Source organism: Chiloscyllium plagiosum, unplaced genomic scaffold (genome assembly GCF_037043375.1).
Source record: "Chiloscyllium plagiosum isolate Xiang-an unplaced genomic scaffold, Cpla_swu_hap1 HiC_scaffold_27, whole genome shotgun sequence".
Taxonomy (NCBI): domain Eukaryota; kingdom Metazoa; phylum Chordata; class Chondrichthyes; order Orectolobiformes; family Hemiscylliidae; genus Chiloscyllium; species Chiloscyllium plagiosum.
In genome coordinates this window covers 48,389,335-48,406,374 of record NW_028270165.1, presented here as the reverse complement: position 1 = coordinate 48,406,374, position 17,040 = coordinate 48,389,335, and the positions used below count along the sequence as shown (strand labels likewise).

At 49.0% G+C, this 17,040-nt stretch overlaps 1 protein-coding gene across 1 annotated transcript in view; it reads right to left on the bottom strand.

Annotated features, from left to right (window-relative positions):
* The window catches only part of LOC148143937 (uncharacterized), a 148,636-nt gene that overhangs the window by 71,430 nt on the left and 60,166 nt on the right, over positions 1–17,040 (bottom strand). The window lies entirely within an intron of this gene.

Below are 17,040 nucleotides of genomic sequence, written 5' to 3'. Positions count from 1 at the left end.
GTTCTCGTAGAGATACTTGAACTAAGAGGTGGCGGATCGCCTACCCACGGACCTGCTTGATCACGTACAACATCCTGATCGGGAAAACCACTGACTGAGTATCGATGCGATCTGAATCGATCTAAGATTATCCTGATGTCATCTGGTGCACCAGACCAGACGCTTTCAACGTGGAGTCGCTTGAACGATGGCGTGAGCTGCCAGAGGAAGTGGTGGGTGCTGGTACAAGTTAAAAGGCTCCTGGACGGGCATCTGAATATGAAGGGTTCAGATGGGTCAGGGCCAAGTGATGGCAAATGCAACTGGAGTCATAGAGATGTACAGCACAGAAACAGACCCTTCGGTCCAACCCGTCCTTGCTGACAAGATAGCCAACCCAATTTAGTCCCAGCTGCCAGCACCCGGCCCATATAGAGGCCAAGTGATGGCAAACGTGACTAGATTAATTTAGGATATCTGGGCAGGTTGGGCCAAAGAGTCTGTTTCCGTGCTGTATGATTCTAATTGTCTTCAGTGAAAGCAGAAGTGTGGTTGTGAAGGCTGGACTTTCAGAGTATGTTTTGCCCTGACTGCGAGCAGAAGAGTTTGACTGAAGTGTGTCGGTGTTAATGCCTTGACATCTCATTTTGCTCCCACCTTCCCTGGGTCGATAACCATTTTGTGTCTGGTCCTTCCTCAAGAAGCTGCGTTGCAGGTTTACCCTGAATTGACACTTTTTTTTTGCTTCCCAAAATCAGACCTGCTCACTCTCAGCAGGATCCCAGCGTTGTGAAAGATATTAACTTTCAGGTGGAGGTATCCAAAATTCAGAGAGATGTCAGTCTTGATGTTTTTGCTTTTTCTGCCCCTGTAAGATCCTGAATCAGCACCTTCGGGGAATTAGTTAGAGCGGAGTGAGAACAGAGGGGGAGAGAGAGTGGGATGGTGCTTTCAATTTTGTGCAACAACAAAAGAATATTCCACAGAAAGTAGAATTACTTGTTCTGAATTTCTACCCTGCACTGATAGTGATGACTTTTGTAATCTCCTTTTGCAGAGTAGTTGAAAATCTGAAGAGGGAAGTTTCAAAATCAACGGATGAAGGGCTTATGCCCGAAACATTGACTCTCCTGCTCCTCAGATGCTGCCTGACCTGCTGTGCTTTTCCAGCGCCACATTTTTTGACTGACTCTCCAGCGTCTGCAGTCCTCACTTTGATGTCCATGTCTGACAGTCACACAATCAATCGGGACCGCAACGATTTTTGACTGTGATTTCTGTGAGAGGGATCAACGCTTTTTGGTTCCTGTTTGAGGACGTTTTCAGCATCAGTGGGACTGGACGAGAGCCCCCACTGTTGCAGCGCACTGTGTGTGGAGCCTGAAACAGTTATACTGCCTGGGAAGGGGATTTCACGGCAGGGAGGAGCTCTACACGTGTTTGTGTGCAGCTGAAGCTGTGGCCATGGAGAAACCTGAGGAATCCTGCCCTGTAGAAGAACCATGGAAGTGTGGCGACTGTGGAAAAGGTTTCCGTGTCCCGTCTGCCCTGGAGACTCATCGGCGCAGTCACACCGGGAAGAGGCCATTCCCCTGCACCGACTGCGGGAAGGCCTTCAGACATTCCTCCCACTTGTTGGCCCACCAGCAGAAACACACGGGGGCGAGGCCCTTCAGCTGCCCAGAGTGCGGGAAGGCCTTCAGCACATCCTCCCACCTGCTGACCCACCAGCGGGTCCACACAGGGGAGAGGCCCTTCAGCTGCCAAGAGTGCGGGAAGGCCTTTTCCCAGGCCTCCACCCTGCTGACCCACCAGCGCGTCCACACGGGGGAGAGGCCCTTCAGCTGCCCAGAATGCGGGAAGGCCTTTACCCAGGCCTCCACCCTGCTGAGGCACCAGCGTGTCCACACGGGGGAAAGGCCCTTCACCTGCCGAGAGTGTGGGAAGGCCTTCAGCAATTCCTCCACCCTGCTGAGGCACCGGCGGGTCCACACGGGAGAGAGGCCGTTCACCTGTTCTCAGTGTGGGAAGGGCTTCACCTGCTCCTCCCACCTGCTGACCCACCAGCAGGTCCATACGGAGGAGAGGCCCTTCATTTGCGCTCAGTGCGGGAAGGGCTTCAGGTATTCCTCCCACCTGCTGAGGCACCAGCGTGTCCACACAGGGGAGAGGCCATTCAGCTGCCCCGAGTGCGGGAAGGCCTTCAGCAATTCCTCTACCCTGTTGGCCCACCAGCATGTCCATACGGTGGAGAGGCCGTTCAGCTGCTCTCAGTGCGGGAAGGGCTTCACCTGCTCCTCCAACCTGCGGAGCCACCAGCGGGTCCACACGGGGGAGAGGCCCTTCAGATGCCCAGAGTGTGGGAAGGCCTTCAGCAATTCCTCCCACCTGCTGACCCACCGGCGGGTCCACACGGGGGAAAGGCCCTTCAGCTGCCCCAAGTGTGGGAAGGCCTTCAGCGATTCCACCTCCCTGCGGAGGCACCAGCGTGTCCACACGGGGGAGAGGCCATTCACCTGCTCTCAGTGCGGGATGGCTTTCAGCGATTCCTCCCACCTGCTGACCCACCGGCGGGTCCACACGGGGGAGAGGCCCTTCAGCTGCCCCGAGTGTGGGAAGGCCTTCAGCAATTCCTCCTCCCTGCTGACCCACCAGCATGTCCACACGGGGGAGAGACCGTTCACCTGCTCTCAGTGCGGGAAGGGCTTCACCTGCTCCTCCGCCCTGCTGAGGCACCAGCGGGTCCACACAGGGGAGAGGCCCTTCAGCTGCCCCGAGTGTGGGAAGGCCTTTACACAGGCCTCCACCATGCTGAGGCACCAGCGTGTCCACATGGAGGAGAGGCAGTTCAGTTGCTCTCAGTGCAGGAAGGGCTTCACCTGCTCCTCCCACCTGCTGACCCACCAGCGGGTCCACATGGGGGAGAGGCCCTTCACCTGCTCTCAGTGCGGGAAGGGCTTCAGGAATTCCTCCCATCTGCTGACCCACCAGCGGGTCCACATGGGGGAGAGGCCCTTCACCTGCCCCGAGTGCAGGAAGGCCTTCAGGTATTCGTCCCACCTGCTGACTCACCAGCGGGTCCACACGGGAGAGAGGCCCTTCAGCTGCCCCAAGTGTGGAAAGGGCTTCAGCACATCTTCCACCCTGCTGAGGCATCAATGGATCCACACCGGGCAGAGGCCGTTCACCTGCTCTCAGTGCGGGAAGGGTTTCACCTACTCCTCCCACCTGCGGAAGCACCAGCGAGTTCACGTGCCATCACAGGGGGATTGAAGGAGTGACGGCCGAGTGCCATTATCGATTGGACTATCAACCCGGTTCTGGGGACTCCTGGGTTCGAATCCCCCCACGACAGATGGCAGAATTGGTATTCGGTCAGAAATATGGAGTTCGGAATCTAACGATGAGACCGTTTCAGGGAGGGGGTGGTGTGGGGGAGAAAGCCCCCATCTGATTCACTCTCACCCTTGTTAGGGAAGGGAACTGCCATTGTGGGAAAGGATTCACTCTGTCATTCCAGCTGCATCCTTTACCCGGTCTGCCCTACACGTGACTCCATACCCACAGCAGTCTGGTTGACACTACACTGCCCCTTCCTGGCAAATGAGCGGGGAGAAACTTACTTGGAGACAGGATATGGGTTGAAATTGCTGAGTGAGGCAATACTTCCTCCGGGTTACGGCTGTACCAAGGATTCAATTACAAAGGGACAACTTGGTGCTGGCCAATAGTAAAGACAGTGAGGGGGGTGGTGTGTGCACTTTGACCTTGAGGTGCGCAAAAAGCAACTGCTTTTTCTCTGCCTTTTTGCTGGGGGGATCTGAAGCTGTAACAAAGTTTGGTTGCAATAAAGGTTACCTGAACTTACCACCGGGCTCAGACTCTCATTGAAAGCTTTGAGCTCCAAGAGGTTTTTGTTTTAAAGCTGTTCATTTCTTTCAGCCTCCTGCACTAAGTTTAGAACATAGAACAAAGAACATAGAACAATACAGCGCACAACAGGCCCTTTGGCCCTCGATGTTATGCGACCTGTGAACTATTCTCAGCTCGTTCCCTGATACTATCCCAAAATCAACCATGCGCTTATCTAAGGATTGTTTAAATCTCCCTAATGTGGCTGAGTTGACTACCTTAGCAGGTAGGGAATTCCACACCCTTACCACACTCTGCATAAAGGACTTGCCTCTGACATCTGTCTTAAATCTATCACCCTTCAATTTCTAGTTATGCCCCCTCGTACAAGCTGATGTCACCATCCTAGGAAAGATTCTTTCACTGTCTACCCTATCTAATCCTCTGATCACCTTATATGTCTCTATCAAATCCCCTCTTAGCCTTCTTCTTTGCAATGAGAACGGACCCAAGTCTCTCAGCCTTTCCTCATAAGACCCTCCCTCCAGACCAGGCAACAACCTGGTAAATCTCTTCTGCACCGTTTCCAATGCTTCCCACATCCTTTCTGAAATATGGGGACCAGAACTATACACAATATTCCAAGTGTGGCCGCACTAGCGTTTTGTATAGTTGCAGCGTGATATTGCGGTTCCCCGGAACTCAATCCCTCTACGAACGAAACCTAACACACTGTATGCCTTCTTCACAGCACTATCCACCTGAGTGGCAACTTTCAGGGATCTATGCACATGGACTCCAAGATCACTGCCTTCCTGTTATTCTTCCCAAAGTGAATCACCTCACATTTAGCTGCATTGAACTCCATTTGCCACCTCTCAGCCCAATTCTGCTAATCCATCCACCTATGCCTGCACCTAAGTAATTTTAAAAATGACAAACCGCAGTAGTCCAAAAACAGATCCTTGTGGCACACCACTAGTAACCGGACTCCAGGCTGAATATTTTCCATAAACCACCACTCGCTGCCTTCTTTCAGAATGCCAGTTTCTAATCCAAACTGCTAAATCACCCTCAATCCCATGCCTCTGCATTTTCTCCAACAGCCTACCATGTGGAACCTTTACTGAGGTCCATGTACACCACGTCAACTGCCCTATCCTCATCTACATGCTTGGTCACCTTCTCAAAAAACTCAATAAGGTTTGTGAGACACGATCTGCCCTTGATGAAACCATGTTGACTATCTGAAATCAAATTGTTGCTTGCTAGATGATTATAAATCCTATCTCTAATATTCCTTTCCAAAAGCTTTCCTTCAACAGAAGTAAGGCTCACTAAACCTGTAGACAATGACGACTCAAATATTAAAACCAAAGGCTCTGCTATCTCCTCCCTCGCTTCCCAGAGAATCCTTGGATAAATCCCATCGGGCCCAGGGCACTTGTCTACTTTCACTCCTTCTAGAATTGATAACACCTGTGTGCAACTAACCTTGATCCTTTTAAGTCTAATATCTCGTACCTCATTCTTCTCCTCTACAATATTCTCCTTTTCCTGAGTGAAGACCGATGAGAGATATTCATTAACACCTCTCCAATCTCCACAGGGTTCACACTCAACTTCCCACTTCTGTCTTTGATTAGCCCTATTCCTACCCTAATCATCCTTTTATTCCTCACATACCTATAGAAAGCTTTAGGTTCTCATTTTATTCTATTTGGTAACGACTGCTCATGTCCTCTCTTTGCTCTTAACTCTCTCTTTAAATCCTTCCTAGCTAATCTGTAACTCTCCATCGCCTCATCTGAACCATCTTGCCTCATCAACACATAAGCCTCCTTCTTCTTTGTAACAAGAGATGCAATTTCTGTTGTAAACCCTGGTCCCCTTACTTTATCACTACCTCCCTGCCTGACAGGGACATACCTATCAAGGACACACTATATCTGTTCCTTAAACCAGCTCCACATTTGAATTGTTCCCATCCCCTGCATTTTGCTACCCTATTCTATGCATCCTAAGTCTTGCATAATTGCATTATAATTGCCCTTGCCCTATCGATAACTCTTGACCTGTGGCATGTTTCTATCCCTTTACATCGCTAAATGAAACCTAACTGAATTATGGTCACTCTCTCCAAAGTGCTCACCTTCCACTAAATCAAACACCTGGCCTGGTTCGTTACCAAGCACCAGATCCAGTGTGACCTCCCTTCTTGTCGGCCCTTCGACATACTGTGTCAGAAAGCCCTCCTGCACACACTGGACAAAAACTGATCCATACGACGTACTAGAATGAAAGCATTTCCAGTCAATGTTGGGGAAGTTAAAGTCCCCCATAATGACCAGCCTGTTCCTTTCACTCCTACCCAGAATAATTTTGCTAATCCCCTCTTCCATCTCCCTGGAACTCTGCGGAGGCCTATAAAAAAACTGCAAGCAGTGTGACCTCTCCTCTCCTGTTTCTAACCTCAGCCCACATTACCTCAGTAGAAGAGTCCTCATCAAAAGTTCTGTCAGCCACCGTTATACTATCCTTGACTAACAAGGCCACGCCTTTCCCTCTTTTACCGCCCTTGGCTGTTCTTAATGAAAGATCAAAACCCTGGAACCTGCAACATCCATTCCTCACCCTGTTCTCTCCATGTCTCCGAAATGGCCACAACATCCAAATCCCAGGTACCTATCCGTGCTGCAAGCTCACCGACTTTATTGCGGATACTCTGGCGTTGAAGTAGACACACTTCAAATCACTTCACTGTCTGCCAGCACATTCCTGTGACCCTGAAATCCTGTCCCTGTCCTTCCTACTCTCATCCTCCTGTGCATTGCAGCTACACCCCCCGGTTCCCATCCCCCTGCTGAGCTAGTTTAAACCCACCCGAATAGCACCAGCAAATTTCCCACCCAGGATATTAGTACCCCTCTGGTTCAAGTGAAGACTGTCCTGTTTGTACAAGTCCCACCTTCCCCAATTATCCAAAAACCTGAAACCCTCCCTCCTGCACCATCCTTGCAGCCAGGTGTTCAGCTGATATATCTCCCTATTCCTTGCCTTGCTATCACGTGGCACGGGTAACAAACCTGAGATAACCACTCTGTTTGTTCTAGCCCTCAGCTTCCACCCTGCTCCCTGAAATCCTGCCTTACATCCCTATCCCTCTTTCTGTGGGAGATTAGAAATGTTGTTTTTGCAGATGGGTGATGGGATGTAGTAGGGGGAAGGGAAGCGGAATTCTTGTAGCATGTAGCAAACATAAGGCTACGACTTTAATGAATATAGAGGGTCTTTTAAAGAAAATAGTTTTAAGCTAGGAAATAACTTTAAAGTGTTGTAGTGGACCACAAGAAGAAGCAGCAGGGGTATTTCACAATAAAGCTGAAGTAAAGTGATTCCGCAATAAAGTGATCCCGCAACTTGTAAACTGAATAAGAAAGCGAACAGGCTCTGTTTTGGCACACATTTCTGCTTGATTGCAGAAGCGTCCAGTACTTAGAAGACTGTAATAAATTGTTCTTGTTTCCAAGGCTTTGTCTCAGGTTGATTGATTTGTGAGTGAGTTCTGTTTCTCACAATTGGGGGCCTCGTTCCGGGGTCCAAGACTCAGACCGCTCGACACTCTTGGGATGACCGGGGAGGTGCACCTCGCCGATTTCGGTGATCTTTGACTCCCTTGCTTGTCGTTCGCGGTTTGGGCGAGTACGATCCGGACTGGGAGACCCTGGAAACAAGGCGGGCAGACGCGGCGGGTTAGGTCGGGCAGCTCTTGTGCACAGGAACCAGGTAGGGAAAGGTCTTCAAGGATATATCCGGGCGTCCGGGGGCAGCGGTATTTGCTGCAAGAATTGCTGCGGGACGGGGCGCACCGAAATGACCAGGTAACTCTGTGCACAGACCAAGGTCAGAAGAGAGACCTTTTATGTCTTGCCTTGGTGGTCGGGACATATAAAAGTATGGGGAATAGGCGATATATAAAATTAAGCATATGTCAATGGAAAACAGCCCGTGTCAGAAGGGCTAGTAGTTGAAGGGCTACTGAGGATGCCCTTCATAACTAACTTATGACCAGACGTCCAGATGAATATTCAAAAGCTCGAGGAGTCGTTGCGGAAAGCTCAAAGTGTCTGTGAGACACGGTGTCTGTGTGTGTGTGTGTGTGAGAGAGAGAGAAAGAGCTGTACAGCAACTAGAAAGTTTAACCCGTTGTGATTTGGTTTGAATGCACATTTGTTTGTTGGTGATTGAATGTTTCTGCTTTGTTCCCTGGAGCTTGAGATCCGGCACTGTTTTGAATCTGATTTCTACTATGGAAATTTTAACATGATTTCTTTTAAGGTTTAGGATTTTACAGATTATGAAATAAAGTGTTAACTCCTGTTCTTTTTACAGGTCATAACTGCCTTACTATCAGTTTCTAACTAATCTCTTTTATCCTTACATAAAAGTGATTTATGGATAACAGTTGAAGTCTTAAAAAGCATATAGTTAGTCAGATTAATTGGACGAGTAATGTGTCTAGTCAGGACCCTGAAGGGGGTGTGGAAGAAGGTGACACCGGACCTCATTAAGATTAATTAAATTAGCAACAATGGGAGGCACGGGGAGTTGCCTGGGTAACGATCGATCTGTAAATAACGTTCAAGGGGAATATATTTCACCCGACAGTCCTTTGGGGAGAATGTTGGGAAATTGGGAACACAACTCCCCGATGCGGGGGAAAGATAAGGCTACAATGGTAAACTATTGTTGTTTTGTCTGGACTAGATAAAGTATTAAGGCGCCTGCTATTTTTTTGCCCAAATATGGGTCCGATGAGGATTGGCTGTGTCAAGATCTTAATATATATGTCAATCGGAAAGAAGCGTACAGTCAAAAAGAGTCCGATTATGCGGTTTGTTGGATAGGGAGCGCGGGAGTAAAATTATGTCCCATGAATAGGGAGGAATCAGGGAAAGAACAGAAAAAGAATGAACAAGGGAAGCCACAATAGGATCCCTTAACGTGTTTGCCGCCCCCATATACTACTCCCCGGAACGAGCCTACAGCTCCCGAAGTAGAACCGAGTCCAGACACAGAAATGGGAACGGACTCTGAACTAAAAGATGCAGAACCTGGGGGGGGGGGGGCAGAGTCACTCGAGCCACCACACGTAAAGGAGGGGCAGAGATAATGGAAAATGGAAAATTATGTCCCTTATGAGAGGTTCCGATTGGGGAAGGTACAATCGGATATGTAAATGCTCCCTTAACTAGCAGTGAAGTTAGGGTCTTTACAAAGGAAATGAAAAGTTTAATAGAGGATCCGGTTGGACTAGCCGAACAATTAGAGCAATTCCTAGGGCCTAATTTATATACCTGGGGAGAACTGATTGCAATTTTAGGAACATTATTTTCAGGGGAAGAACGAGGTATGATTAGGAGAGCAGCTTTATAGCAATGGGAAAAGAGGCACGCAGTTGGGGAAGAAGGGCCCCAGCAGAACAGAAATTCCCAAATGTTGACCCTCATTTGGAAAATAATGACAGAGAAGATAGGGAGTCAATGCGGGATCTATGAGAAATGGGAATATTAGGAATTAAAGAGGCGGCACCAAGATCATAAACCTTTGTTAAGGCCTTTGAAGTACGACAAGAGAAGGATGGAACCACTTCTGCATTTCTTAAAAGTCTCAAGGAGGCCACAAGGAAGTGTTTGGGAATGGATCCCGATAATCAGATAGCACAGGGACTCTTAAAGGTCCAGTTTGTAACGAAATCATGGCCGGACATACAAAAGAAATTACAGAAATTAGATGGATGGAGTGAAAGACAGATGGAAGAGCTGTTACGTGAGGCACAGAAAGTGTATGTGAAAAGGAAAGACGAGAAGCAGAAACAGAAAGCCAAAATGATGGTGGAGGCAGTAGAAGAAATAACAAAAAGGAGACTGGGGTCAAGGGATAACAGGAAGGGTAGGGGAGGACACAAAAGACAAGGGTCGGATACCTGGGAAAGGAGGCAACAAACCAGAGATAATCACTCTGTTTGTTCTAGCCCTCAGCTTCCACCCTAGCTCCCTGAAATCCAGCCTTGCATCCCTATTCCTCATTTTTTTGTGGTTAGCACTGCTGCCTCACAGCACCAGAGCCCCAGGTTCAATTCCCTCCCCCTCCCCGCGCCGCGTCTGCGTGGATTTCCTCCCACAGTCCAAAGACGTGCGGGTTAGGGTGAATTGGCCAAGCTAAATTGCTCCGTAGTGTTAGGTGACGGGGAATGGGGCTGGGTGTTTTGCTCTTCGGCAGGTCGGTGTGGACTTGTTGGCCCGAAGGGCCTATTTCCACACTGGAGGGAATCTGATCTAAAGTTCTGGAATTTATATATTGATAAACTGAAACCTGCAACCCATTCTAAAAGATGAAGAACTCAGCAGCGGTCCAGGTTTATTCCAAATATTGCATCGGTTGCATGACACTCTGATGTTTTGCTATTAATTCTGTGTCTTATGATCCTGCAGCACAGCTACCCACAGAAGGAGCAGCGCTGCAGAAGCTCGTGCTTCCAAATACACCTGGGTGGGCGGGGTTTACCAGGAGGGGCGGGGATTAGTCTGGGGGCGGGGTTTACGGTCTGCGTTCGGAAGGGGCGGGGCTTACGCGTCGCCTTGGACGAGGAGGGGGCGGGACCAGGACCAGGGGGCGTGGCCATCCCGAAGCCGGTAGTGTGCCCGAAGCCTGTTTCCTCCGCTGGAGCTTCGGCTGCAGCAAGTAAGGTAAAGCTTTATCAATATTTCCTTTTACAGAGTTTGTATTTAATAACCAGTAATGGCTACTCAATATCATCATAAAGTCCCAAAATGCAATTCATTTCAATCCATAGCAGATAAGCACTAAGTTAATTTTCTACGGGATTCAACAGCCTCAGCACTAAAATGGTCTCACAAGGGAACGGCTGTGAATGTTATCACTTGGTGTCCTGTTCACACAGATTCACTGATGCTGAGGCAAACGTTCTTAATTGCCTCACAGCATCCTGTTATCACTTGGTGAGGCCAGGTGTCCCTATCTTTAAGTTCTCTCCTCTTTCTGAGCCTTCCGGCCTGTTTATTTTCTAGTGCAGTAAATGTATTCAATAATTCAGCATTACATTTTCGTCTGAATGTTTAAAGGCAAGTTTTAAGACTATAGACTTTCTCACCCAGGTGCCCACACCCTCATTCCTCCCTTTGATTGCACCGAGATCACTGAAAGAGAAGGCTAATCCAAACGAATGCCCTTCAAGGTGGTCCAGCCATCAACATCCTGTAGAGTAACAGCAGCTCATCTGGTCATATTTATCATCGCCATGGACACGTGTGGGTGAGCCAACGGATCGCAAAAGGAGCATCTTCTGGGGCAAATCTATATCACTAAGGGACCTCATAAGCCTAGCAATTAAACACCTAACAATACCAATACCGACAAACAGACATAGCTAAATTGATAAGCCAATTGTACCATCAGCGCGATCTGCAGTTTTCCCAACTGGTCCCTTCAGTCATTCTGGATCTCTGCTTGTATCTTAGTAATATTGCCAGTGAGGTCGGGAATGGCCATAGTGCATTTATCTTGGACAATGGTGCAGACCTCACCCTCCCGGGCGAGTATATAGTCTATGGCATACCGATTCTGCACAGCGTAAAGACACAGGTCTGATAATCCCAGTTTACTCTGTTCCAGAGCCTTTTTTAGATTAGATTAGATTACAGTGTGGAAACAGGCCCTTCGGCCCAACAAGTCCACACCGACCCGCCGAAGCGAAACCCACCCATACCCCTACATTTACCCCTTACCTAACACTACGGGCAATTTAGTATGGACCAATTCACCTGACCCTGCACATCTTTGGACTGTGGGAGAAAACCGGAGCACCCGGAGGAAACCCACGCAGACACGGGGAGAACGTGCAAACTCCACACAGTCAGTCCCCTGTGGCAGGAATTGAACCCACGTCTCAGGCGCTGTGAGGCAGCAGTGCTAACCACTGTGCCGCCGTGCCGCCCACAAGCCTCTTTAGTCTTATTTCCTCGAATGGTCAGGCCGCAAAAGAGGGAATTGCGGTTCTTTTAACTTGTCACTCCTGCTGATCCTTCCAACCTCAGGGTACTCTGGATCCCCCAGCCTATCGGGTGTCCTGTATTGTCATGCAGTCCCTTGGGATCTTTCCAATTGGAGCAAGGTTGGCTGAGACCGACCGCTGCATCCTCCTCAGATGGAGGTTCCATCGACTTGTCCACTGGCCAGGACAAGGTACTGTTGTGGGAACAAGGGCTCCGATGGTGACCTTATGAGGGACATCTTTGCCATCCAGGACAAGGAAATTGGTAGCTTTCCCTTTACCTTAAGAAATAATAGTCTGGTTTGGTGTATATTAGGGAGAGTTTGTCAAAATAAGTTACTGAAATGTTACAGCAGGGGGTCTGGTCAGATCTACAGGAGTAAAGGGGCGACGTTTTAGATTAGATTAGATTAGATTACTTACAGTGTGGAAACAGTGATGAATAGATTGGAATCAGAGACTGGGGACGGGGCAAGTAAGTCATCTCCTGATAGAGAGGAATAACATACTACTGCCTCTGGGGTGAATAGCGTTCTGTGGGCCTGTATAAATAAGTTGTTTGTGGATGGAGGAGTTTCCCCTATCAGTCCACACCGCCCCGCCGAAGCGCAACCCACCCATACCCCTACACAACTACCCCCTACCTAACACTATGGGCAATTTACCATGGCCAATTCACCTGACCTGCACATCTTTGGATTGTGGGAGGAAACCGGAGCACCCGGAGGAAACCCATGCAGACACGGGGAGAATGTGAAAACTCCACACAGTCAGTCGCCTGAGGCGGGAATTGAACCCGCGTCTCTGGCGCTGTGAGGCAGCAGTGCTAACCACTGTGCCGCCCACGGTGGCACAGAGGAGTTGCTTGAGCACTGTAAAAATGGGCCAAGGGATTCGAGCACTCGCACTGTATGGGAGACAATGGTCCTCAGAATGCTGTTCCCATTGGGCTCTCCCTTAGCTCTATTGTACATGGTCTTGGTGACAGTATCAGATTCTGAAAAGAGAAAAGGTCCTTGTGCCGCATAAGGTCTGCTGTACCCCAGCCAGTGTTACACCAGCTGTTTGTATACACAGACCCGAGGTATTGGAAAGTGATATTTCTCTTCGCGGGATCGACAGTAGGAAGTCTGATGAATAGATTGGAATCGGGGACTGGGGACGGGGCAAGTAAGTCATCTCCCGATAGAGAGGAGTAACATACTACTGCCTCTGGGGTGAAGAGCGTTCTGTGGGCCTGTATAAATAAGTTGTTTGTGGATTGAGGAGTTTCTCCTATCAGGCTTCCCTTTTCTCGAGTTGGCCCGTCCTGCAAAAAGGGATGATGTTCCTGGGCATATTTACCATAATAACAGGGTTGATCATTTTTATCTTCACTAGGCTTGCGACTGCAGGTAAAATAAAAAAAAAACATGGTAACGACATGATAACTCTCACTGATTTCTACTGTCCAGATGGACAACCTGGTCTTTCTGATGTAAGAGTCCATTGCAATAATCAATCTTCATCACGTTCCACACGTCAAAGGCGTCTGGTCCGGTGCACTGGACGACATCTCCTCAGCATGGGTGGTGGATAATCTCTGATCATTCCTGGTCGCATCCATAGTTAGTGGCTTTCCCCATCAGGATGTTGTACGTGATCAGAAAGGTGAGGAGATAAGCGATCCCCCACATGTCCCTCCTCTTAGTTCAAGTATCTGTAATAAGATTAACATGAGAACAACAGCAAAATTCAAAAACCCAACTGGACAGGGTCCACTCCTTTTGTTGAGATTCCAGGATTCTCTCCTCCTCTTCCCCCCCTTTTGATTGGTGCAGTCAATCAATTTACAACGGTGCAGTTGGACCCAAGCTGAGCGCCCAGCGACTGGGACCGCCGTAGGGGTGGGAAGTAAAACCTGGAAGGGGCCATCCCAACGAGGTTGGAGACCTTTGCCAGTACAGTTCTTGACGAGCACCAACGAACCAGGCTCTACCCGTGACGAGGCTGAAAGGGACGGAACATCGCTGTATGCCGCACGCTCCTGGGAGTGAAAGGCACGCATAACATTGGTTAGAGCAAGAACATAACCAATGATTGCTTTGGTCATGTGGTGGAAGTGGACTCAGAAGGGAGTCGAATCGTTCCAAGGGGTACGGAGGCAGTGACCAGAGAAACTCTCAGCTGGAGACATTCGTGTCTTGCCCACAGACATGGATCGCATCTGGTATAAGGCCACAGGGATTAGCATAACCAGGAGAGGCCAGACTCGGCCATTAATTTGGCAAGTTTAGTCTTGCATCTGGTTAAAACATTCAACAAGGCCGGCCGCCTGAGGATGATAAGCACCATGCAGTTGCCGACAAATACAAAGCTGGGAACAGAGTTCTCCGTTAATATTACCTACAAAGTGTGGTCCATTGTCCGAGCTAATGCACGCAGGTATACTGAAGCAGGGAATTATTTCCTTAAACAAAATCTTCACCACAGTCTCAGCAGTAGCATTAGGAGGAGGGTAGGCTTCAATCCACTTATAAAAGACATCAGCAACAAGCAAAACACATTTATAGCAACTCAACTCATTTCTCCAACTCAGTGAAGTCCAGTTGAAGTGACTCCAAGGGACCCTCCAGCAAGGGAGTTCTCGTAGAGATACTTGAACTAAGAGGTGGGGGATCGCCTACCCATGGACCTGTTTGATCACGTACAACATCCTGATCGGGAAAGCCACTGACTGAGTATCGATGCGATCTGGAATGATCTTGGATTATCCTGGTGTCATTTGGTGCACCAGATCAGACACTTTCAACATGGAGTCGCTTGAGCGATGGCATGAGCTGCCAGAGGAAGTGGTGGGTGCTGATACGATGACAAGTTAAAAGGCTCCTGGATGGGCATATGAATATGAAGGGTTCAGTTGGGTCAGGGCCAAGTGGTGGCAAATGCGACTGGAGTCATAGAGATGTACAGCACAGAAACAGACCCTTCGGTCCAACCCGTCCTTGCTGACAAGATAGCCAACCCAATTTAGTCCCAGCTGCCAGGACCCAGCCCATATAGGGGCCAAGTGATGGCAAACGTGACTAGATTAATTTAGGATATCTGGGCAGGTTGGGCCAAAGGGTCACTTTCCGTGCTGTGTGACTCTAATTGTCTTCAGTGGAAGCAGAAGTGTGGTTGTGAAGGCTGGACTTTCAGAGCATGTTTTGCCCTGACTGCGAGCAGAAGAGTTTGACTGAAGTGTGTCGGTGTTAATGCCTTGACGTCTCATTTTACTCCCACCTTCTCGGGGTCGTTAACCATTTTGTGTCTGGTCCTTCCTCAAGAAGCTGCATTGCAGGTTCACCCTGAATTGACACTTTTTTTTTGCTTCCCAAAATCAGACCTGCTCACTCTCAGCAGGATCCCAGTGTTGTGAAAGATATTAACTTTCAGGTGGAGGTATCCAAAATTCAGAGAGATGTCAGTCTTGACGTTTTTGCTTTTCTGTCCCTGTAAGATCCTGAATCAGCTCCTTCAGGAGAATTAGATAGAGCGGAGTGAGAACAGAGGGGGAAGAGGGTGTGGGAGTGCTTTCAATTTTGTGGAACAACAAAAGAAAAGAATATTCCACAAAGTAGAATTGCTTGTTCTGAATTTCTACCCTGCACTGATAGTGATGACTTTTGTAATCTGTTTTTAACCGTGTATTTGAAGATCTGAAGACTGAAGCTTCAAAATCAACAGATGAAGGGCTTATGCCCGAAACATTGACTCTCCTGCTCCTCAGATGCTGCCTGACCTGTTGTGCTTTTCCAGCAGCACACTTTTCGACACTGACTCTCCAGCATCTGCAGTCCTCACTTTGACGTCAATGTCTGACAGTCACTCAATCCATCGGGACCGCAACGATTTTCAACTATGATTCTGTGAGAAGGAGCAAAGCATTTTGGTTCCTGTTTGAGTAAGTTTTCAGCATCAGTGGGACTGGATGAGAGACCCTACTGTTGCAGCGCACTGAGTGTTGAGCCTGAAACAGTTATACGGCCTGGGAAGAGGAATTCACGGTGGGGAGGGGCTCCACACGCATTTGTGTGTAACTGAAGCTTCGGCCATGGAGAAACCTGAGGAATCCAGCCCCGTGGAGAAACGGTGGAAGTGTGGCGACTGCAGGAAAAGCTTCTGTGTCCCATCTGTCCTGGAGACTCATCGGTGCAGCCACACCAGGGATAGCCCGTTCCCCTGTCCCATCTGCGGGAAGGGCTTCAGCAGTTCCTCCACCCTGCTCACCCACCAGCGGATCCACACTGGGGAGACGCCCTTCAGCTGCCCAGTGTGCAGGAAGGCCTTCAGCGATTCCTCCACCCTGCTGAGGCACCAGCGGGTCCACATGGGGTAGAGGCCCTTCAGCTGCCCCCTGTGCCGGAAGGGCTTCACCAGCTCTACCAACCTGCAGAGGTACCAGGGAGTTTATGTACCATTGCAGGGGGATTTAAGGCACGATGGCTGAGTGCCAGTATCGACTGGACTATCAACCCAGTTCCAGGGGCTCCCGGGTTTGAATCCCACTGCAGCAGATGGTGCGATACAGGGTATGGGTTGAAATTGCCGAGTGAGGCAACACTTCCTCCAGGTTAAGGCTGTACCAAGGATCCAATTACAAAGGGACAACTTGGTGGTGACCAATAGTAAAGAAGTGAGGTGGGTAGGGGGGTGGTGGGGTAGCATGTGCGTTTTGACCTTGAACTGTTTAAAAAGCAGCTACTTTTTCTTTGCCTTTTTGCTGAGGGGGCTTGAAGCTGTAACAAACTTGGATCTCAAGAAAAGTTATCTGAATTTACCCCCAGCTCAGACTCTCATTGAAAGCTTTGAGCTCCAAGGTTTTTGTTTTATAGCTGCTCATTTCTTTCAGCTTCCTGCACTAAGCTTCCAATGTGGCGTATCAGATGGATCAGTGAAGGAGCAGCCAGTTTCGTTAGAAATTGTGAATTTTTCAGGAGCGCATAGTGTGTCATTTCATCGGCGTTGTAAAGTTTACTGGCAGCATTGGGAGGTGTGGGCTGTACTCACTAGAAATGATGTGGAGGAGCCGGTGGTGGACTCTCCTGGATGAAGTTAAAAATCACACAACACCAGGTTATAGTCCAACAGGTTTATTTGGAAGTGTGAGCTTT